General features: G+C 34.0%; 1 protein-coding gene across 1 annotated transcript in view; it reads left to right on the top strand.

The window, feature by feature from the left end:
• The window catches only part of LOC108025970 (protein amalgam), a 591,701-nt gene that overhangs the window by 528,558 nt on the left and 39,019 nt on the right, over positions 1-24,124 (top strand). The window contains exon 10 of the transcript XR_007765681.1: positions 19,451-19,819. The gene's annotated coding sequence lies outside the window, so the exon portion shown is untranslated. The remainder of the gene's footprint in view (positions 1-19,450; positions 19,820-24,124) is intronic.

Below are 24,124 nucleotides of genomic sequence, written 5' to 3' on the forward strand. Positions count from 1 at the left end.
CTCGGCATGCTTCAGGAATGAGGGCTATTTTATCTAAAATGGTGGGACCAGTGTTGCCCATGTAACTTTATCGAATGCATTTTTTCAGTAATGTAAAGTGGAAATATACTTGCATTTTGTTCGGCCATTTGAATTCCTGGCGGCAAGCTTAAGCCTTGTCGACAATTTTGAACTCTGGTGGAAATTTTAAATTCTGACGGAAAATTTAAATTATATTGAATATGTTGAGTTTTTAAAATTTCTTCGCCAAGCGCCCTGCACTCATCATCATGTTTTATAACCTAAAAATGCTCTGTACCCATTCAGCAAGGTTGAAGTCAAATCATTTACAACAAATCCGGGAAACAATACACTATCGATAGACAACGCAGTTATTGGACAAATACCAATTTTTCAGGCTTTTTGTGTGTTAACCTGTCATATCCATGAACTGAAATTTGAACATTTTAAAATTCAACGCTTTAACTTAACGGTTACTCGATTACTCGAACGCTGAAAAGGTTCAAAAGTTCAAAAGGATGTAATATGCTTTTCAGATCATGTGGAATTAAGCATTTCTATCGTTGACTGCAAATTACCAAGAAAATGTTTGATTGTAACAGGGGTTATTAGCCTTGAACAATCAAATTGACTATATATTTAAATTTTATCTCTCAAGGTATTATGAGAATCAAAGGAAGATTTTTTCATAGTCGTATGTCAGCAAAATTTTTAGATTTATATGGGCAATGTCCACAACATTCTTTTAAAATCTAACTCTTACAATATTTTTTTTTTTAAATAACTAACAACTAAGAAATCTTTAGGTAAACTCACATTATTCTATGCTGTACAGTCTTTTTAAAAGTAAAAAGAAAACACAAGACTATTAATTTACAAAATTCAAGAAACCCGACTAATCATTTAATGATAAGTTAATAATAAGAATATTTATGGTATTGGAGCAATACGTTTGCTTAACTTATAATATTTAAGGGCTTCCTCTTTTAGTACAGACAGCATATTTCACTGGTATGTGTCTACTCCAGATAAGACACCATCTTCGCTCCAGGGACATTGTTTATAATGGTGTCCAAACTTCGAAAGAATCAACTCTTTTTCCTTTAAATCCTCCAAAGTAGTTTTTAGGCACCCTTTGCAGATGTTGTTCGAAAATCAAGAAAAAAATCTGTTGTTTAAGGAAAACTATTTCTTTTTCAGGCTGATTTAAGACTGTTTACTTACTGATAAAATTTCAATTTGATCACAACTATATCTGTTCTGATTTTTTCCCTTATATACCATATAAGCTATACCACTCTCAATAAATTTCTTAAATTGTGTCTTTGTAGAAAATTTGTTCACATAACCTTAAGGTAGAAATATCCAAACATTTTTGTCGTCCTTATCTGTTAAATACTTAGCTTTACCAATAAGTTAAGGTACGGTTAAGTAGTTCATATTTACAAGTTTACGAAGAAACAATTTTTCCCAGCATCAGCGATGTCTCGATCCGTTACACTTATGATAACTATTCGTCGCTCATATAGCCAGTTTTTTAACCCAATTTCGATCAATTTTCTTTATTATTTTATTCCTTATTTTCCCACAACAACAAAACTACCAAAGCTCACTCTATTATTATGGATGCAATCCATCCAAAATAAAGCTAAAATCCCTACGTGGCTAGAGTTTCATTCCTTTTTGACGGAACGTTATCGAACTCTAGAGGCCGACGAAAGCTTCCGATCTTTCGATTTCCCTCCTCATCCAGTCCAAAGACAACTCCATTGTGTCTTTGCTGAATTTCCAAAAACATTTTCATTTAACACAGGGGTAGTTTCGATACCCAAAGGTTGCGATCTGTGTTCTCTTCTACATACGGACAACCGATCTTCACTTCCATCATACTCCTGAGCCAAAAATCCTGTCTCTATCAATTTATGAAGAGTAAATGAGATAACAACATGTCTTCATTATATGTGTCTTATTTATTCAAACTATGTTATACTTGAGAATAAAGTCAGAAATACATTTCAGTATGTTTGACTCTTTTTATATTTATAAACATTTTTCAACAGCGGTAAAAAAATTGTCTTAATAATTGTCCCTCAGATGCTATAAAAGATACATTTTTTATAGAAAAGTAAGTTTATTTTTAAAAAGATCAAAATGGTGAAGTATTTTTGTGAGTTGTGCTTAGAAACAAAATTCTTTACTACTCGCAACGGCCTCAAAGAGCATACCTTCAAGATACACAACATCACCAATCAGAAATCTAGATCTTCCTTTTATAATTGTTATCTTGGTCCTTCAATAAGCAAGATTTGGTTACGACACGACTTTAATTGTCCACGAGACGTATAATTGTCCATGCGCGAATCAGTGAAACTCCAAGTTGATTACGCAAAATTTCTAGAGACTGTCCTTGCGACTTATTTATTGTCATCGCAAAGGCTAGACGTACTGGAAATTGCAAGCGGTTAAAATCGAATGGTAAATCCGTTGGATGCAGTCAAAGAAAATCGTAACCATGATCGTATCACAATATCGTTAATCATACTTCTTTTTTTCGTGTTCTGATTTTTATACCATTACAGAGGGTATAATAATTTCAGTCAGAAGTTTGCAACGCAAAGGAAGGACGCGTTTCCAACCCCATAAAGTGTATAATTAAAACCATAAGTTTAAATTTCCAAATTAATTATGTTGAACCCAATATTTAATTGACATGGAACATGCCTAAAACATTGCTAAATCAAAATTGCATTAATCTTAAATTTATATCATAAATACAATAAAATGCTTTTAATAATAATTACAAAAGTTGTTAAAGTAATTGTTTGAAATACATTATAATATTTTCTATGTTATTCATATATTTCTTTTGTTTGAATATATGACAATGGTTCCAATGGTTATCTTATTACCTATATAAACGCTTTATGTGCAGTCTAACATTGAGTTTGAAAGAGTGAGTGAGAAGTCGTTTGGCTCCTCACAAATAGCGCCAGCAACATCGGCAGCCAGCGCCGGCAACAACATCAGCAGCCAGCATCGCCAACAACATTGGCAGCCAGTAACTACAACATCGCCAGCCGTAACGCCCAAAGGCGTCGCCAACAACAACAGCAGCCAGCAGCTACAACATCGCCAGCCCCAACAACAACAGCAGCTAACAACAAAACCCTCGCGCATAACTTTGTAAAAACTTTGTACAGTTCACTTAATATGTAAGCTGAACCAATAATTTTAAGATTTGTAGTTATATTAGTACACAAGAATTATCTTAGCTAAGCTTTCCCCCTCCGCTCTCGCATCAGCAGTAGCCACACACACACACACACCAGGAGAGCAACAAAATATTCACCACGAAAAGTGCTCGCGTGAGCAGCGCCGCACAGGAGCAAGCGAGAGAGGACATGCGACCAAGCAGGAAAACAACCCCCGAAAATTAACACGCGACAAAACGCGGGGACAAAGCTTCATTCTTAGACACGCGTCGCACGGAATCAGAAGTGCGAAAGCGGGACTCTTGCAAAGGCGGCGGACGGAATCAGAAGTGCGCGAGCTACCAATATTGTTGATAACAATATTGGTGTAGATATCTCCCAGGGTTAGTTATTCAATAAATACACTTTTATTATTTATTCTTGTTTTCATTTATTTTTGTAACGTCTGTTCAGTAACGATGTTCACACTCGACTCACTCGGCCGAGCAGAATCGCCACTTCGCGATTCTGTCTTCTCTTGTCTGTTTATAACGGTAGTTCCCGATTATGTCCAGTTGGATCGTGCCTCTTCGAGTTCGTCGCAGACTCTCCATCTCTACGAATAGGGTAGAGAGGGTAACTCCTCCCCCCCCAAGTGCTGAGTGAGGTCCGGAATGGAGACACATCTGACGGCACGAACGAAGGTGTCTTCCTTAAAACGAGACCCTGCTCTAGTCTTAGATTAAGCATGGTTAGTAGTTTATTCGATTAATATAACATGAATAAGTATGTGGTTATTGAAATATTGTTACTTTGCCTTATTAGATATATTGTGACATAAGTACATTTTTTATTGCGTTCATCGCCTATTCTATACATATATATAGCTTATATAATATAACTATTTTATATGTTTTTCTCAAAAAATGATCAACTTATAAAAATATTAAGGCTTCATTATTTTGTTCATTAACTTTCATTATTTATATTATATATATTTATATATCTTACTTTTGTAACAAACTTCATTTTTTTTTTTTTTTTTAAGGATTAGAATTTAAATGGACTGAGTTTCCTGTTTCTTTATTCTTTTTTTAATTTTTGATTTATGAATCTTTTGATTTTTGGATGTGATAGGGTTGGACCTTTATCTCGTAATACTTGATGCTTAGTGAATCTAGGGGTAAGCTTATTTCGTCTATTTTCTTTTCTAAATATTATATCATTATTTTCTAGTCGTTCCGGGTCTTGCCTATCGTTATTCAACTTATTGATTCTAATTTTCATCTTTTTTTCAACTTTATCTTTAATCTCGGGATATATTACTCTCTGAAAATCATTAAGTTTTTGTATATAATCATGTTCGTTGCTGAAGGTCGTCTCTTTGTTAAATAAATGTGGTCTAACGTAAAAAATCTCATATGGAGTGTATTTAGTGGTAGAATGGATAGCGTTATTATATGTAGTAAACGTTTCAGTAAGAATATCATCATGATCACAATCCAATTTTTTCTCCTTTTTTTTATTTAATATGATGCGATGTATTTCTGTTAAGGAGGAATGTAACCTGGAAAGACGTGAAATGTAAATGAATATTATATTGTTGGCAGAAGTCTTTAAATATTTTTCCTGCAAATTCAGCGCCTTGATCGCAGACAAGTTTTTTTGGAGTACCGAAGAGTACAAAGAAATTTCTCATAGCTTTAACTATATTCAGACTATCCCTTGCTGGAATAGTATATCCAGCTGCAAATTTTGAAAATTTATCTATAATTGTTAAAATTATTTTGCAATTGATGCTGTACAAGTCGATGTGTAATATTTGCATAGGAAAATCTGGAATTTCTGTTTCTTGATAAGATAGTTTTTGTGGTTGTCTATCATATTTTAAAGTTTGACAAATATCATAGCTATTAATTAATCGGGACGTTTGATTTTTAAGTTGTGGAGAATATATTTGTCTCTTTAAATGAGCTACCGTTTCGTCTACGCCTCTGTGATTGTTGTTTATATGATAATTTTGTATTTCTGTGATTAATTCTGCAATACTTTCAACATCTTTCAGTATTGTAGTAGTTCTTACAATTTTATAAAGATTTGTGGGTAAGAAATATTCTTTTAATACATCTTGAATGATGGTGAAAATGTCATTTGCAGCAAAAATAGCGTATACTTTATTTGGTTTTAATATTGTTTTAAATGTTTCTGTTATTATCAAATGAACTATCCGTGACTACTCTCCTTATTTTTTTTTTTAAAAGAGTTGAGGTTATTATTTGAGAGTCTGTATGAATTCTAAATATAATCTGCATGTTGTATTCGTTAATTGGTTTATTTACGTTTAAAATTGTGTTTGTCTTTTTATTAAGGGTATTTTTTATAGAACTGTTGGTGTGTACTTCCGCTGAAATGCGACTAAGTGAATCTGCTACTACATTTTCAGAACCTTTTTTATATGAGATTTCATAATCATATTCTAAAAGTTGCAGTTTCCACCGAACCAATTTAGAATTAGGCTCTTTAAAATTCATTAGCCACGTTAGTGGTCTGTGATCGGTGTTAATTTTAAACTTTTGGCCATATAGATAAGGACGGAAATATTTAGTAGCCCATATAATGGCTAACATTTCTTTTTCGATGGTTGAATACTTTAATTCTGAGTCTGTAAGTGTGCGACTAGCAAATGATACTGGTTTTTCATTGTTCGATGTGCCTTGAGAAAGGACTGCTCCTATTGCCACATTACTTGCGTCTGTCGTAAGAGTGAAAGGTTTTGAAAAGTCCGGATATTTTAACAATGGATCATTACTTAATAGGTCTTTACAATTTTCAAATGCGTTTAAGAACTCTTTGCCAATTTTGACTGAATCTTTACCTTTTAATTGTTGTGTTAAGGGTTTGGTGATCGTAGCAAAATCTTTAATGAATTTTCTATAGTAACCGAGCAGACCTAAAAATGATTTTATTTGTTTTCTGGTCTTTGGAAGTGGAAATGATTTTATAGCACTAATCTTTTTTGGATTTGGTTTTATTCCTCTGTCCGTAACCACGTGACCTAAATACTCAATTTCCTTTCTCATAAATTCAGACTTTGCAGGTTGCAATTTAAGGTTAGCATTATTTAATTTTTTAAAGACTGCTTTTAAATCATTAATATGTTCCTGTAGAGATGCAGAGAATATTATTATATCATCTAGATATATAAGACAACATTTGCCATTTAGGTCGGCTAAAACGTTATCCATAACCCTTTGGAAGGTGGCTGGGGCATTTGTAAGTCAAAATGGCATTCTTACAAATTCAAAGTGTCCTCCTTCTGTGGAAAATGCCGTCTTGTTTATATCTTTCGGATGCATCTCGATTTGGTGATACCCGCTAGCTAAATCTAATGCTGTGAAGTATTTAGCCCTGCCAATTCTATCTAACACATCATTGATGTTGGGCATAGGATATTTGTTTTTGATAGTTTTTTCATTTAATTTGCGATAATCCACTACTAATCGCCATTTTTTTGTATTTGAGGCGTCCATTTTCTTTGATACCAGAAACGTTGGAGCACTCCATGGAGAATAACTATGCCTAATTATTTTTTGTTCCAGCAGGTTATCGATTTGTTTCCTCATTTCTTGTCTTTCTTTTTGACTATAACGAAAGGGTCTAGTGTGAATGGGAATTTCGTCTGTGGTTCTAATTCTGTGCTTTATTAAGTTAGTGAAAGGTAAGGTATTTCCGTCTTTGAAAAACAGCATCGGAAATTCTAAGCAGAGTTTTTTAAGTTGGGTAATTTCCTCATTATTAAGATGCTGAGTTCGTATATAAGTATTGAAATCTTGATTATCGAATGTCGTTTCGTTATTTTCTTTTTGAATTAAGTTCACTTCAAAATAATCTTGTTCTCTACAGTTTTGTACTTCTAAGTATGTATCTAAGCAGAATTTTTTGTCCTGTCTTGAAAAATTATTAACTTCCATATAACTAAGATTATTTTCGGCAGTATAAAGTCCACCTGATATGACAATGTCTTCGGAAATAGTTGTGGTTTCAAGCAAGAACATCTTTTTTGATTCTTCTTCTATTGTATATATATCAGAATTTGATTTCTCTTCTAGCTCAATATTTATTTTTGAAGTTTTTGTTTCAAGTATTTTTAACGGAATGTTTACAATAGCTTTTATTTCTTGCAATATATCTATCCCGATAAGTCCATTAAAATATGGATGAAAATCAAATAAAAGAAATGAGTATTCTGACACATCGGAGAATTCACTAAACAATGGAATCATAGTCTTGTTATATAATTGGAATTGATTTAGTACTGTCTTAATGGCTATTGGTGTATGTAGTTTAATTTGGTTTTCTTTTTCAATATAATTAGGGTTAATAAAAGAAAAGGTAGCACCAGTATCTATAAGGAACTTGAGAGTTTTATCGAAAATCTTGTTTACCATAATATATGGTAGTTTTGACTTGTCTTTATTTATCAGGTATCCGGTCTGTTGTCTGAGGCTTCTTTTGGAAAATTTGCCGCCTCATTAAAATTGTGCATTTGTGCGTGTTGATTAGCATTACTATTCGAATTTCTGTACTGATAGTTGGTGGTTTGTCTATTGGATTGTTTCTGTTGATTGTTATTGTTATAGTTATTATCTTTTGTCATAATTGCTAACATATTATTTCTTTTGTAATTATTATCAATATTGTCATAATCGTTTCGATAACGCTTATAGCTACGTCTGTCGTCATTTCCTCTATTATATTCTATACTTCTATTATAATATTGTTGAGATCCATATTCCTGTTTTTGATCCGGTATTTTTATATTCTTTTGAGCGAAAAAAGTTTCTCTTTCTTTCAATGCCCATTCGAAGGCCTCTCGGAGATTGGTCGGTTTCATGGATCTTATTGTAGCTCCTAATGGGCCTCTAATGCCTGCTAAAAATGAGTTGAGACATATGTTAGCAAACAATGTTTTTTTTGTCTTAACCACAATCTGCTCTTATTTTGTGGTTTCCGCTATTCTAAATAATGCTAATTTAATCTCACAGACTTTGTTATATAGTTGTCGTAAGGAAAGACCTTCCTGCACAGTATTGTGGAGCTCGAACATAAGAGTGGGTTCATCTCTCTTGTCCGCGCAATGCAAGATGAGGGCTTCTTTCTCTTCCCAATCAAGACTGGCTCCTGCTTCGATGATGCCTTCGCTGGCCTTTCCTTCGATTTTATTTCGAATCGATCTTAGAAGCAGCTGACCATATGGCGTTTTACTAGTGCCGCTAATCAGTGCTAGAATTTCCTCCACATTAATTATAAATTTATGTAAAGTTTTTGGATCACCGTCGTATACAGGTAAAAAACGAATTGCGTCAGGTATTTTTAGTGTTGATAGGATATCAAGTGGATTAGCATTTTGCTCTCCTTGATTCGAAGGGACGTATTCTGATGAAGAAGTAGTGGATGATTGATCGTCTTGTCTTGTTACGATGGCCTCTGTATTCTCGGATACGATGGTGTTGATTCCAGTTTGACTCCTGGTATTTGGAGTATGGTTTTTTGCTCCTCTCATGGTAGTTCCTATCTGTTAATATAAAATATGTATTTTATTTTTCAGTTTTACGTGTAACAAACCAAATACGTATATTAATATATTGTTGCATTTGGTACTTAGGTTGCACCTAAATATATACTAATATCATTCGAACATGTATCAACTGCACGTTAAAAGGTTTGAAAACGTATATTTGCCCCTAGTCTGTGAGTCGCACTGAAACACAGAACTAACTGCAACTATCTCAAACATCCTCACGACACGTTTGATTGGCTTGAGCACATATTGTTGCTCTTAGTCCGTGAGTCGCACTGAAACACGGAACTAACTGCAACTGTCTCAAACGTCTTGAGCACATATTGTTGTTTTGCGCGTCTCTATGCATTGATTTTTTGTTGTATACATACGTATACACACAACTGTACTCAGGCAAAAAAATGTTTCGACGACTGTTCGTACTGAATCGAACGATCCCGTTATCTGTGTATGCTTCACGCATTGTTCCAACATATTCGTACAAAAACACAGAATAACGGAATTACAATAAGCAAATTTACTTTGCTTCACTGATATATACATACATACATATATGTATGTTTTTCTTTCCATTTATTTTATTAAATTTCACCATTATGCTGTGTGTTTTCACTCGGAATTAATAAATCAAATACATACATGCATACATACATATATATAATGTTGTGTCCGGCTTAATATGGAATAATAGGTAAGAGTACGACTGCGCCAGTTACGAATATTGTTGATAACAATATTGGTGTAGATATTTCCCAGGGTTAGTTATTCAATAAATACACTTTTATTATTTATTCTTGTTTTCATTTATTTTTGTAACGTCTGTTCAGTAACGATGTTCACACTCGACTCACTCGGCCGAGCAGAATCGCCACTTCGCGATTCTGTCTTCTCTTGTCTGTTTATAACGGTAGTTCCCGATTATGTCCAGTTGGATCGTGCCTCTTCGAGTTCGTCGCAGACTCTCCATCTCTACGAATAGGGTAGAGAGGGTAACTCGCGCAGGGGACTCTGGCAATCGCGGCGCACGGGATCAGAAGTGCGAGCAGAGCAAATTCAAATCCCGGTTGGCTGGCACTCTACATCTCACGTCAGCCAACCTATTAAATTGTAAATTTTTTTCCATTTCATCTCCTTTACTGCGTTTAGCTATTGTAATTCCATTAATTTCTCTTCTAAGTTTCTCTACTTAATATCGGATTTGAATGACATCATTGAATTCTTCGGCTTGTTTCAAAAGGTTTTCAAATATATATATTTACGCTTAAATAATGGTATTCGTAATTAGTTGGGATTTCTACTGATCCTGTTTTAAATATGAGGTATCCATTCAATTGAATTACAGCTGCTAATATAATAGAGAAAATTATTGGTTGGTTGTTGGTCCGTTGATTTCCTTCCGTTGGGCTGGAATTATTAGCATATTTGCTTTTATTAATTTTCTTTTTCTTTTTAAATTTTGTTTTATAATGTATTATTTTTTTTCCCCTGTTAGCTTCTTCAAAATGTTTTTCGTCAACTTTCTTTAAAGTACATGTTTTTATACCCTTGCAGAGGGTATAATGATTTCAGTCAGAAGTTTGTAGTTTTATATATATATATTCTATATCAACGTCATAAGATGAGTCGGAAGCAGCCGGATCGGACAACTATATCTTATAGCTCCCATAGGAACTATCGGGGAACAAATTTAAAAAAAAATTATACCTTCGGTGTTTTTTAACATATAACCTTCTTAGCTTGGATATAACATTTTTAAATTAGTTCCGAATTTCGAATTAAATTTTATCAAAATCGGACGACTATATCATACAGCTCCCATAGGAACAATCGGAAAATAAGTGGTAAAATTATATTGAAAAATTATATCTTCGGTGTTTTTTAACTTATAATCTCCTACGCTTGGTAATAACATTTTTTATTTGGTTTTTAATTTTGAGTTAAATTTTATCAAAATCGGACGACTATATCATATAGCTGTCATAGGAACGATCGGATAATTAATGGGAAATAATGTGAAACAAATTATAGCTTTGGGGCTTTTTGACATATTGTCTTATTATATGGGGAATATAAATTTTTATATTTTTAAGAATTTCGAATTCAATTTAATAAAATTATTGATTATTTTTTATAACTGCAAGGGTATACAAACTTCGGCTTGCTGAAGTTAACTTCCTTTCTTGTTTTAAATGGGTTTGTAGTCTTAGACTTCACTAATGGTGCTTGTTTATATTTTAGGTCTATCTCATAATCATGGCGTTTTTCATTTAATTTTTCAATTCAGTTACTTTTTTTTGTGTGTCGTTATCTGGTGTTCCTGCATACATAGAAATATCAGCTGGTGTCTGATTTGTAGCATTTTGTTGGTTTTATGATTGTAAATATAAAGAATTGGTTCGAAATTGGTATATCTATTCTCAATATCTGATTCACTTCCTATGATTCTTAACTTTTAATTAACTGTTTTGTGGAATCTTTTTATATCTGAAATACCATTTTTACTAATTGTTAGTTGAATTTGAACTCCTTCTGAGTTTAACCAATTATGTAAACCTACGCACATAAATGCTGAATCTTTGTCTGCTTTAATTTCTTGGGGTTTTCCCATTTCATTGAATACTTTCATAATTGCTCTTTTGGCTTCTAACCAATCTCTACCTGTTACTTCCAATAAGTATACGTCTATGCATGATAAAAACTGTTGGTTGCCTACCATATAAAAATCCATAACAAATTTGTCCCTTATATTATCCCTGAACCATTTGGAAGTTTTTTCAATTCCTGGGTGTAGAAGTTTCTTATGTCGTTTTAGAATTTTTTCTTTGAAATCTGTGTACGTCAGAATAACTTCGAGTCTTGTTGTACATCTAAATATTATAAAAAAAATAAATAAATTGCAATCTTTTTGGTACATAAATATTCTTTATAAATAATTAAAATTTTTAATTTATGAAAATAGTGTGTCACTTCAGACGTATCTTCGTTCTTTAATCAATCCAATTTGTTGAGAAAAATAATTAAATGGTTTTTCAGTGATAGAAATATAATTTTGATTGTCCTCTTGTGCACTGTGCACTTTTCCGTCTGCGTTACTATTTGATTCTTCTTATATGTCTCCTTCATCATTGTCTGCAAACATGGTTTCTTCTATCTCGGCTACGTAATTCTCCTTTCCTGGTAAAATTTAATCTGATAGTCAAATTCGTTTAATATTATCTTCCATCTTTGTATTTTCATATTCTTTGATATTGTTTAACCAAACTAAGGGTTTGTGGTCACTTAATATTTCGAAAGACCTGCCGAATAAATATGATCTTAAGTATTTATTAGCCCATACGATTCCTAAAAGTTCTTCTCTATTTATTTCATGTCCGTTAAGGGTTCTTCTAGCATAATAAACTGGTTTATGATTTTGTGATAGTACTGCTTCTATCGCCATGTTTTGCTAAAGTCGGGGTAAATTAAAATCGGGTCGGATGTAATTAGGACTTTAATTTTTTCAAATGCTTCTACGTAAGGTTTTGTCTTTAATATTAATTGTTGCACCCTTTTTTAATTTAATAGTCATTGGTTTTACAATATTTGCGAAATTCCTTATGAGGTCTTTGGTATGGAGAAATTTATAATGGCACTTATTTTCTTCGGATTTAGTTTTATACCTGTAGTAATTTGGTTTCCTTTTTCATAAATTCACATTTATCTAATTGTAATTTTAAATTGGCATCTCGTCAGTTTTGAAATACTTTTCTCAATGATAGAATGTGTTCTTCCAATGAAGTGGAAATTATAATATCATCTAGATATACTAAACAATCTTTATAGACTTAATCTTATAATAAATTGTTCTTACATCTTTGGAAAGTAGCGGGGACATTTTTAAGGCTAAATGGCATTCGAGTATATTCGTAATGACCATGTTTTGTTAAGAATGCTGTTTTAGCTATTGATTCTGGTTCCACTTGAATTTGATAGAATCCTTTGGCTAAATCCATGGTTGTGAAATATTGACATCTTCCTAATTTGTTTAACATTTCATCCATTCGCTCTTTTTTGGAACTATCCAAATTTGTGAAGAATATGGAGATTTCGATTTACGAATTATTCCTTGTTCAATCATTTCATTTATTTGTTAGTTAACTTCTTCATCAAAAGTTTGAGGGTATTTATATGGTTTCCTATACACTGGATCTTTATTCTTGGTTTGTATTGAATGTTTAATAGTACTTGTAAAAGTCAAATGTTAACATTAAATTCAAATAAAACCTTTTTTAAATTTTCTTTTTCTTCTTTATTTAAGTGTTCCAACCTGTATTCACTACATTCTTTTAATTCATGGTTTATGACAAAATTAAATGATTGGTCAATTGACAAGGGTGGATTAAAGCATTCTAATATGGTTTTATCTTTTCAATTTTTTTTTAAATGATGGTGGATTTAGGCATTTTACTGCGATCTTATCATTTTCTCCATACTTTATATAAAATAACGTGTCTCCTAACATCACTTTTTCCTCCTCATAATTTATGTTTGCCTTACTTTCTTTTAAAGAATCTCTGCCTATCAAAGTATCGCAATGGCCAGAAAATTTATGTAAATAAGATTTCTGTTTAGTAGGACAGTTTTGCAAGGATCTAATGTTACACTTTTATTCAATTCCATTGATCCACTTATTGTATACACTTTTAATTTTTCTTCCTCTGCTTTATTTTCTTCTTTGTCATTAAATTGATGGATGACCCTGTATCTATCATAGCTCTACGGAGTTTTCCCTTAATCATTACTCTAACATATGGGCAACACTTTCTGTATCCGAGGCAGTTTGCTGAAAATTTACGTCCATCCTATTCTGTGCACTGTCGTTTCCCTTTGTCTCTTAACATAAACAGGTGCATTACTTGAAATAGATGCCTGCAAATTTAAAGGGTTTTGTGCCCTACCTTGATCTAGGTATCTCTTAAACTCGTGATAGTTACCTTGGTTCCAAGTGGGAATTTGATATTTATTTTGTGAATTTTGAGAGTTTGATGAATTATTTGAATTATTATTATCTTTTGAATTGTTCTTATTATACTTTGCATAATTTTGTGATTGAGAATTAAATTTTTGATAATTATAATTTTAATGTGAATCTATCGAATACCTTCGATTATCATGACGTCTAAATTTATAGCTATCCAATGGGTCTGCATCCCAATGGCCTAGAATCATTGCTGCTTCTTTCAAGTTAGCAAGAGTTGTAATATCTTTTTTGGATAAACAATTGATTGTATAATGTCAGGAAGTTAATAATAATAATAATAATAATCCTTAATAGTTTTATTTAATGAACTTTATACGAATAAAGTAATCTTTCTGTTGGGTCTGACTCTAATTCTAATTTATTATGTACTTTTGAAGATCTTAGCTTAAGATCATTTACGAACTTACGAATGCTTCCTTGGTATGGGGTGTCCCGGTTGATGATGTCTTCATAAGGCCTGTGATCCTTGAAGGCCTTGATTAGAGCTGCTTTTGTAGTAACCCAAGCGTTAGATTTTTCTTCTTGACTGATTGTGCTGAGTCGACAATGGTTCTTTCGATGGCTCCATATATAATGTGAGTTTGTCTGGCATCTTGAGTGGGGAATAGTTCTAGGAGGTATTTAACCTTGGCGATATACCGGCTTAGAACTGCTGGATTTCCATCAAAGTATGGCAATTCCTTGATTTTCCCGATCCCTTGATGGATTAGCCATTTTGTCGTTTACTTCTGTTTTCAATAAAGGCACTTTTAATTTTAATCTTTAAGCGCGTATTGACCGATTTGGATTTTTGTTTTCTGTTTTCAATATAGGCACTTTACATTTTTTTGTATTATATATATATTTTTTATATTGACCGATTTGGATTTTTTTCAAGTTCTGCTTGTAAATAATTTACAAATAGATTCTTTTGCGGATCTCTTTTTTTTATTGTGTTTGTTTCTTCACGGAATTTACGCTGATCAGGATAAACTAGTCGTATAGTATTATCTTTTTTTGATCAGTACCAGTGACTTTTAAAGGACTTTTGGGATCCTACCGACTCCGCCAATTAAATTCTTGCATCATAAGTTTAAGTTCAAAACAAAAAACATTATTTAATTCTTATTCTTAAACTGGTTACAATTCTTATACCCTTGCAGAGGGTATAATGATTTTAGTCAGAAGTTTGCAACGCAGTGAAGGAAACGTTCCCGACCCCATGAAGTATATATATTCTTGGTCAGCGTCACTAGACGAGTCGATCTAGCCATGTCCGTCTGTCAGTCCGTTTCTATGCAAACTAGTCACTCAGTTTTAAAACTATCGTGCTGAAACTTTTGTCAGCAACAAAAATTGCACATGGTGTTACTAAAGTTGATTATTTCTTATAACTGCAAGGGTATACGAACTTCGGCTTGCCGAAGTTAGCTTCCCTTCTTGTTTTATATATTTTTTTAACCCTTGCAATTTCAGTCAGAAGTTTGCAACGCAGTGAAGGAGACGTTTCCGACCCCATAATGTATATATATTCTTAATCAGCATCTATAGACGAGTTGTTCTAGTCATGTCCGTCTGTGCGTCTGTCCGTCAGGCCGTCTGTCCGTCCGTTTCCACGCTTGTGGGAGTTTCGTGGTGCCTGTGGTTGACACCTATATCGCCGGTAGAGTCTCCGGGTTCGACGTGGATGTTACGTTTGTACACCTCGGGTGCTGCGACCCAAAGAACAGTAGAGATTTTAGATAGATCTCGCCCCTACGCAAGGGAGAGTGCTTGCCCGACAAGCAAATACTTAAACTGCTATTGGGGTGGTTGCTATGTACATAGCTATAGCTTCTAGTCCGGGGCGTTGGTCTGGCGCTTAACCTAGACCCGCTGCACTATATGCTCGAAAAAGAGCATATGTGAGTGCCGTGGTTGTAATCCCTTTAGTGTGGAACACGCCACGTTAAATAAGTTCGGAGGGATACGATTCCCAATGTCCTGATTGCCGTTGCCTTTAACCTAACATCTGAAAGAGATATCAATCATATTCCCAATGACATTGAATTTCTAAGTGTGAAAGTGTCTTAGCAATCTTTATCTGTATTTGTTACATGTTCTTATATTCCATCTGGCTCTGACCTAGTAATTTATGAGCACCATCTGTCTGCAATAAAATCTGTTAATCCCTTTTTCCTAACAGAGACCTTTTGATTGTTTTATGTGACTTTAATCCACCTGATATTTTTTGGTCTCCCCCTACTGACTCATTTGTCGCTATACCGTTATCCGCCCATGATTTTGTGGAACTCAATGGAGGCTTCGACGGATTCCGAAATTGCTGATTTATTTCCTGAGTTTTTCCAAACTACTTATATGTAGTTCGACAGCTTGGTCAAATTCGAACTACCCCAATCCCTTAAATCAAATTGTATTGTTTCCCCTGTAATCATCGAAATCTCTCTTGTAAGAGATTTAGTAACGACAACGCCAACTTGTTCTCCCGGTCCAGATGGACTTCCTGGATGAGTGCTTAAGTTTTGAGCGTCAACCATTTGTAAACCGATTCTTAAACTTTTTAATTTGTCTATTTCATCATAAGTTTTTCCTTCTATCTGGAAGGACGCTTTTATTATTCCACTCCATAAAAAAGGTGCGAAGGCAGATGCCCAAAATTATAGAGGTATTTCTAAATTGTCGGCAATTCCTAAAGCATTTGAACGTATTATCACTTCTCATTTGCAACATTTATGTTCCTCGCTAAGATCACCGTGTCAGCATGGTTTTGTTAAGCGAAGATCGACCACCATCAACCTTCTTGAATTGTCTTCTTTTGTAATAAATGGGTTATAGAAAAAAATGCAGACTGACATTGCTTAAACAGATTTTAGTAAGGCCTTTGACTCCGTTAACCACTCACTTCTTTTATTTAAATTCGATCAGCTTGGATTTCCTGGTAATCAATTATCTTGGATTTCATGTTACTTGAATGGTAGGACTCAGAGGGTTATATTCAAGAATACTGTTTCAAAATTGATCTACGTGACATCTGGAGTGCTTCAGGGTAGTCATTTGGGCCCTTTGCTCTCTACTTTGTTTATTAACGATCTTCCCTCAATCATTCACACATTCTCGTGTACTAATGTATGCTGATGATGTTAAGCTTTGCTTATCATATAATGATATAGCGTCGGGATTTAACTTACAGTCGGATTATGATTGATTTCATGGATGGTGTGAGTACAACCTTTTTAATTTGAACTGCCTTAAATGTAACGTTATGACTTTTTATCGCAGTACTATAACGTTTATTAGTTACTTTCTTAAAAATACGCCACTTGACCGTATATATTCAGTTAACGATTTAGGTGTTCTTCTTGACCCTAAACTTAAATTTGACTGCCACATTATGTTCACTGTTAACAAAGCCATGAGTGTTCTTGGGCTTATAAAGCGTTGAACAAAAGAATTTCTCTTATTTGCCCTGCGTAGTGTGAACTGGGATCAAAACGTAAGGCTACCTTCCCACCAAAGTAGATTACAATTCCTTAATTTACCTCCACTTGTAAATCGTAGAACTATGCTTGGTATTATTTTTATACAAAATCTTATAACAGGTGACATCGGTTCTGCAGACCTTTTAAGCCACCTAACATTCAACGTTCCTGTTAGACTTACACGAAATTACATCGATTTTTGTCAGATGTTCATCAAATTGTTGTCTACACTAATAATTAATTTGCATTTCAACTTCTATCCCGGTGTTAAAAACTAATATTTTAACTCATTTGCTTCAATCTTAGTTGTGCTTTTATTTCCATTTTTGTCCCGTCTCTATTTGTTTTATGTATGTATCTTCCTCGCGAACTTGCATTTTTTGTCCAAATTGATAAAAGGGCCCCGCGCGTAAAAAGCACGTGCTTGGTGTCGTTGGGCCACTTGTTTGTACTGTTCGAAGTGCATCAACGTCCATATATATATAACAAAGAAAATATTTTAAATAATCAAGTTGGGAGCGGGCGATAAAGTCGCTTCGGCTCCAACAAAAAAACAACCAAAAGTGATTTCAATGAACAAAACGAAACTGAATAAATTTAAATGGACTTATATATATAAAGAGGCAACAAATATATTACATGGCGACCGTGAAATAAGCTAAACTAAATGGCTCAAGCGACTCAAAGGTGCAAATCAAAAGAGGGAAAATAGATGACCAAAGTGGCAGTCCGCCCCTTGCACCTACATGCACAGAAAAAAAATGCGTCAAGATCAATTTTATATGCGTATGGTAAGTTTGTGTTTTTTCAACCATGAAATAATGTCAAATTTATACCAAAAAATGTAATTTTCAATTCTCTTTTTTCGAATATTTCTTGACATCGAAAAAGAGAGGATAGAGCAATATGGCGGCGTTAAATACGTGAGTGGAACCGAAATAGACCTATTCGAAATTCGACTTTGCTAACTTCAAACATGTTGTCGCCTTTGCACTAAAATGGGTTTCATGGCTTTTGAACCTAGCTCCCGCGGAAAACGTTGTGCGATAGACCAGCTGCTAAGGTGTCTGTTCCTGATGCTGAAGGCCCAAGGTAGAGTATGCTTTAATTCTTTAAGAATAATATCTGAAATGTCCTTAGAATTGTTATAAATGATTTCAGATTTCAATAACAAAAATAAAAATAAATTTGTCGCGGGGAGGACTCGAACCACTAACCCTCAGGCCTGTGTATCAAAGACGAAGCGATAGCTCTCTGAACCAACGCATTTTTGGCTCAGAGGGCTAGCGCTTCGTTTTTGATATACAGGCCTGAGGGTTAGTGGTTCGAGTCCTCCCCTGGGCAATTTATTTGTATTTTTTTTATTGAAATCTGAAATCATTTAAATGCAGCTTTGTTATAACAATTATAAGGACATTTTAGATATTATTCTTAAATACTTAAAGCTTACTCTGCCTTGGAGCGTACTTGAACCTGGGACCTTTAGCATCAGAAACAGACACCTTACCAGCTGATCTATCGCACAACGTTTTCCGCGGGCGTTAAGTTCAAAAGACATGGAAACCATGTCAGTGCAAGCGAGACAACATGTTTGAAGTAAGGCAAGTCGAATTTCGAATAGGTCTATTTCGGTTCTACTCACGTATTTACCGCCGCCATATTGCTCTATCCTCTCTTTTTCGATGTTAAGAAATATTCGAAAAGAGAGAATTCGAGAAAATTAAATTTTTCGGTGTCAATTTGACATTATTTCATGGTAAAATTGATATTTGTCGAAAAAACACAAACTTACCATGCGCACATCAAATTGATCTTGACGTATTTGTTTTCTGTGCAGTGACCATGGGATGTGTACTCGTACGAGTATATGCTTCCACTTAATAAGAACTCTTATAAAATACATTTAAAACTGCCGAAACCACCTCTGCAACCGCTTTTAATAGCTACTGAGTATCGTCCATTTAAGTCATTCCAGTAATTCAAATAACTTGAATGATTTCAGCATTTTCACAGAACTAATTTCTAATCAAGTGCCAACATTTCACAGTATTTTAGCTTACCAGCCAATCAGATGCTTTGCCGGTACATATCTACAAAACCTATGTAAATACATATTTTTAGCTCAATTCTGATACTTGCGTGTGATGGCAAATATATTTATAAGAAACCTAACAAACTTTTAACAAATTACTCATTTCAGTACATACGGATTTACCCCTGCGTAACGTATATCAAATAACTTACAGGCCGCCTGGACCCATACCATCGCCTCATACCCCTCAAATAATTAGAAATGCAGGCTCACGGCTGCATGCTTTGTCTACGATCGCGTCAGTGGCGTTAGTGATATTTTTATGGAAATTATTCTTGGATACAAAAACAACATTTTAAAAGTTTGGACCCAATTAGCTCTCAAAGTATTTAAAAAGTTTCAAGTAGAGCACATCGAAGCTACAAATCAGCATGCGAAGCAACGGTTCAGTTTTGTATTTGTTTTTGAAGGATTTAAATCTAGAAGCGACGCCAATGCTAACATACAAGTTTAAAAACTAATCTAAATTAACCACATGTAAGTATAGAACATTACTATTATTTATAGATAACCGTTACTCCGCTAAATAAAGTGCGAGAGGGACGGAGACATGCTTTCAGTAAATCGGCCTTTTTCACTAGAGTCTGGGGATTACGAAAAACGGCTGATTTGCTGCAGAATCGATTGAATTTACAAATTTTTGATTAATATTTTGTTAAAAATTTTTTTAAATTATTAATTTATTAATTTTAATTTATTTTTATAAAATATTCACAAACCATATCTATAATGTTAGTATAATACTTATGTGCTCCTGAGTAATATTACCATACACTTTTTATGCCCTTGCAGAGTGTATAATGATTTCAGTCAGAAGGTTGCAACGCAGTAAAGGAGACGTTTCCGACCCCATAAAGTATATATATTTTTGATCTGCGTCACTAGCCGAGTCGATCTAGCCATGTCCGACCGTTCGTATGAACACTGCGATCTCGGAAACTATAAGAGCTATAAAATTCATACTTGGCATGCAGATTCCTGGGTTTCCTACACAACGCAAGTCAGCGGTGTGCCACGCCCACTCTAACGCTCACAATCCGCGAAAATCTTTAGCTCCTACAGTTTTAATGATAAAAGCCAACTTTTAACTGAAATGTGTCTCATCAGTACCTATCGACTCACCAAAGAAAATGACGCCACGCCCACTCTTACGCCCACAAATGCCCACATACCCTAAATCTGTCTGTCGCCCAAATAACATATACTAAAATAGACGGTAGGTGGCGCCCTAAAATATCTTGATCAGCGTCCCTAGGCGAGTCGATCTAGCCATGTCCGTCCGTCTGTCTGTCTGTCAATTGTCAATGGTATTAATATACCAAACCAAAATTTTATCTTTATTCAAATTTATTTAATTATTTAGAATTTCCAAAGTGATTTACCTAAGGACGTGTGTAAAAACTCATTGGCCATACAACAAATGAATATAAAGAACAAGTGAAATCCGGAGTGACTTCGAAAAGTTTTCAATAGAATTTATACATGTAAAACAGCACACAACCCATACAATTGTCAATATGGAGTGTCACTTGTTTTTCAATCGCCCAAACTAGCATGTCATTCGTTATTCACATGTCAGATGATTCCCTAGTGATACACTATAGATTTAATTTAAGAATTAAATTGTCAAATGACAAATGTGCAACGCAGAGTAAATGTTTCTTGGTCAGTATAACTACATAAGTCGATCAAGACACGTCTTTTAGTTTTAAATCTATTGGGATGAAACTTTTCCCAACGAATTTTGTATATTGCAGATAGTATATAAGTCAAAACGTGTCGGACTGCTCAGCTCCCCTAAGAATATTAAAAAAGGAAGAACACATAGTCCAGCGACTCGACAATCAAATACCGTTTACTCAACTTAAAGGAGCAAAAGGAAAATGGAGGTATATAAGCAGCAAAGCGATATTGGAAAACTTCACCTAGTTGTTATTTCAATATATGGTATGTGGGCGGCAGGCAGGTTTAAGCGTTTAAACCGTTTATGGGCGTTAGAGTGGGCAAGGCAAAAGACAAACTGTTCTAGCTTTTACAGGTTATTTGGAGCCGCTTCTTAAATCTTAAATTTTCGAGTGCCTCGACTATCAGATACCTGTTATTCAGCTTGAGGCAGAAAAATAAAAATAGAGATACACCAGCAGCAAAAAAATATTCAAAAGCACCACCTACCGCCGATTTTTGTATATGTAATGTGGGCGGCAGATAGCTTAAACGTTTGAGCTATTTGGGGCGTTAGAGTCGGCGTGGCAAACAGGTCAATCAATTAGGTCAATCAAAAAGTTTTAACGAGACAAATATATTTCGAAAAAAAAATTTCTGGCATGACAACTGTGGCCACCAAAGTTTTATGCGACCTTTTTTGGGTTAATCGATACATATTGATGGGACAAGTACGTTTTAGCAAAAATAATGTACTAGCATGACAATTGTGGCCACCACAGTTTTGGGCGGTTGGTGGGCGTCAGAGTGGGCGTGGCACATTTTTTTTGGTCAATCGATGGGTATTGTTGAGACAAATACATTTTAGTTCATTTTTTTTCTATCATAAAAACTGTAGATGCTACAGATTTTCGCAAATTGTGGGCGTTAGAGTGGGCGGTGCACCCCGTTGAAACAAACTTGCGCTCCGCAGGAACTTCAGAAATCGGCTCTACCTATTATAGTTTGCCTTATAATCCACGAGTAACGGGTATAATACGAATTTTAGGCCCCGGTGAATAAATGTCATATTTTTAAATACCTACAAAAGACTTATAAAGCGCCAAGCATTGTTAACACCCCCATAAGTAGCGGTGCAACATACCCTATATCACTTCGTGGGCAAGGCAGTGGTGAAGTCAAACGCAGAAGTCCAGAACAGCTTGCAAAAGTGACCCAGCCAAGCTGGGGTTACGCCCATCATTAATTGTGCGGTCAAAATAAGGGAGGTGAAAACACAACCTTAACCGACCCAAATGAAAATTGTATTTATGAATATCTTTTTTTTCAGTGAAAAAAAAAGTAATCGTAGGTCAAATATTTTTGTAATTCAAGAATACAAACGCACACGGTGTGGTTTCAAAAATGAAATGAATGAAAAGCTTTTGTCGATAGACCAGAAAAATCGTAAGTTTTAAGACTTTAGAAAGATAAATAGCAGCTAAGCTCTCCTCTTCCTTTGTTGTGCTCGCACATTTCCATCACAGCTGTACATCATTAACACACAAATAAAAATTGTATTGTTGGTTTTATTTTTAACGTATAACCTCATACGTTTGGAAATAGCATTTTTAAATTGGTTCTGAATTTTGAATTTAATTTGATCGTAATAGGACGACTATATCAAATAGCTGCCATATGAACAATCCAAAAATTGTTGGAACAAGAAAAGAAGTTAACTTCGGCAAGCCGATGTTTATATACCCTTGCAGTTATAAGAAATAATCAACTTTAGTAACACCATTTGAAATTTTTAAGGATTTTTGCTGACTTCAGTGATATTAAAAAAAATATATTTCTTTCTTTTTTCAGAGCATTTTTTGACATGTATATGTTACAGTAGATTTTTGACAAATTTAAAATTTTAATTAATCTTAAAAATATAAAAATTATATTATAAGATAATATGTCAAAAGGCACCAAAGCTAAAATTTGTTTCATATTATTTTCCCACCAATTTTCTAATCGTTCCTATTAAAGCTACAGCGATATAGTCGTTCGATTGCGATAAAATTTAATTCGAAATTAAGAACTAATTATGTTATGTTATTTCCAAGCTTAGAAGGTTATATGTTAAAAAACATTAAAGACATAATTTTTTCATATTTTCCGAATAATTTTCCGATCGTTTCTATGGCAGCTATAAGATATAGTCGACCGATTTTTATAGTTTAATTCGAAATTCAAAACCAATTAAAAAATGTTATTTCCCAGCGTAGAAGGTTATATGTTAAAAAACACCATAGATATAATTTTTTCATATCCATTTATTTCTATATCCGTTACTTGTAGACTAAGCAATGAATCAGTTAGAAGGAAGCGTTTCCGACCCCATGAAGTATAAATATTCTTGATCAGGTTCACTAGCCGAGGCGATCTAGCCATGTCCGCCTGTAAAACCGTATGAACGCTGAAGTCTCGAAAACTACAAAATCTTAAAAGTTCAAATTGGGCATGTAAATTCCTAAGCTTCTTGCGCAGTGCAGGTTTTTTTCAACAGGTTGCCTCGCCCACTTCAATAACCACGATCTGCTAAAAACCTAAGCATCTGCAGTTTTTATGCTAGAAACAAAATTTTAACTAAAATGTATTTGAATTTAAAAAATGTGCGACGCCCAAAATGCGTCCAAATTAAATTATTGCTCACTGAATTTTTTTAAACAATATTTTTTTTGTTGATAATTCTTATTTTTCACAATTTATAATTCATAATTTTTATTAGTAACGAACTTAATTTTCACTGCTCGCGATATTCAAGTTGTCGACCGATCAATTCGGATTCAAAAACGGACTGCCTGACTTTGGTTCAATAATCCATAATCAAACCTCGGCTTAACAGATTTATCAGAAACAAAATTTTAACTAAAATGTATTTGAATTTAAAAAATGTGCGACGCCCAAAATGCGTCCAAATTAAATTATTGCTCCCTGAATTTTTTTAAACAATATTTTTTTTATTGATAATTCTTATTTTTCACAATTTATAATTCACAATTTTTATTAGTAACGAACTTAATTTTCACTGCTCGCGATATTCAAGTTGTCGACCGATCAATTCGGATTCAAAAACGGACTGCCTGA

The sequence above is a fragment of the Drosophila biarmipes genome, unplaced genomic scaffold (assembly GCF_025231255.1).
Source record: "Drosophila biarmipes strain raj3 unplaced genomic scaffold, RU_DBia_V1.1 ptg000024l, whole genome shotgun sequence".
Lineage (NCBI taxonomy): Eukaryota > Metazoa > Arthropoda > Insecta > Diptera > Drosophilidae > Drosophila > Drosophila biarmipes.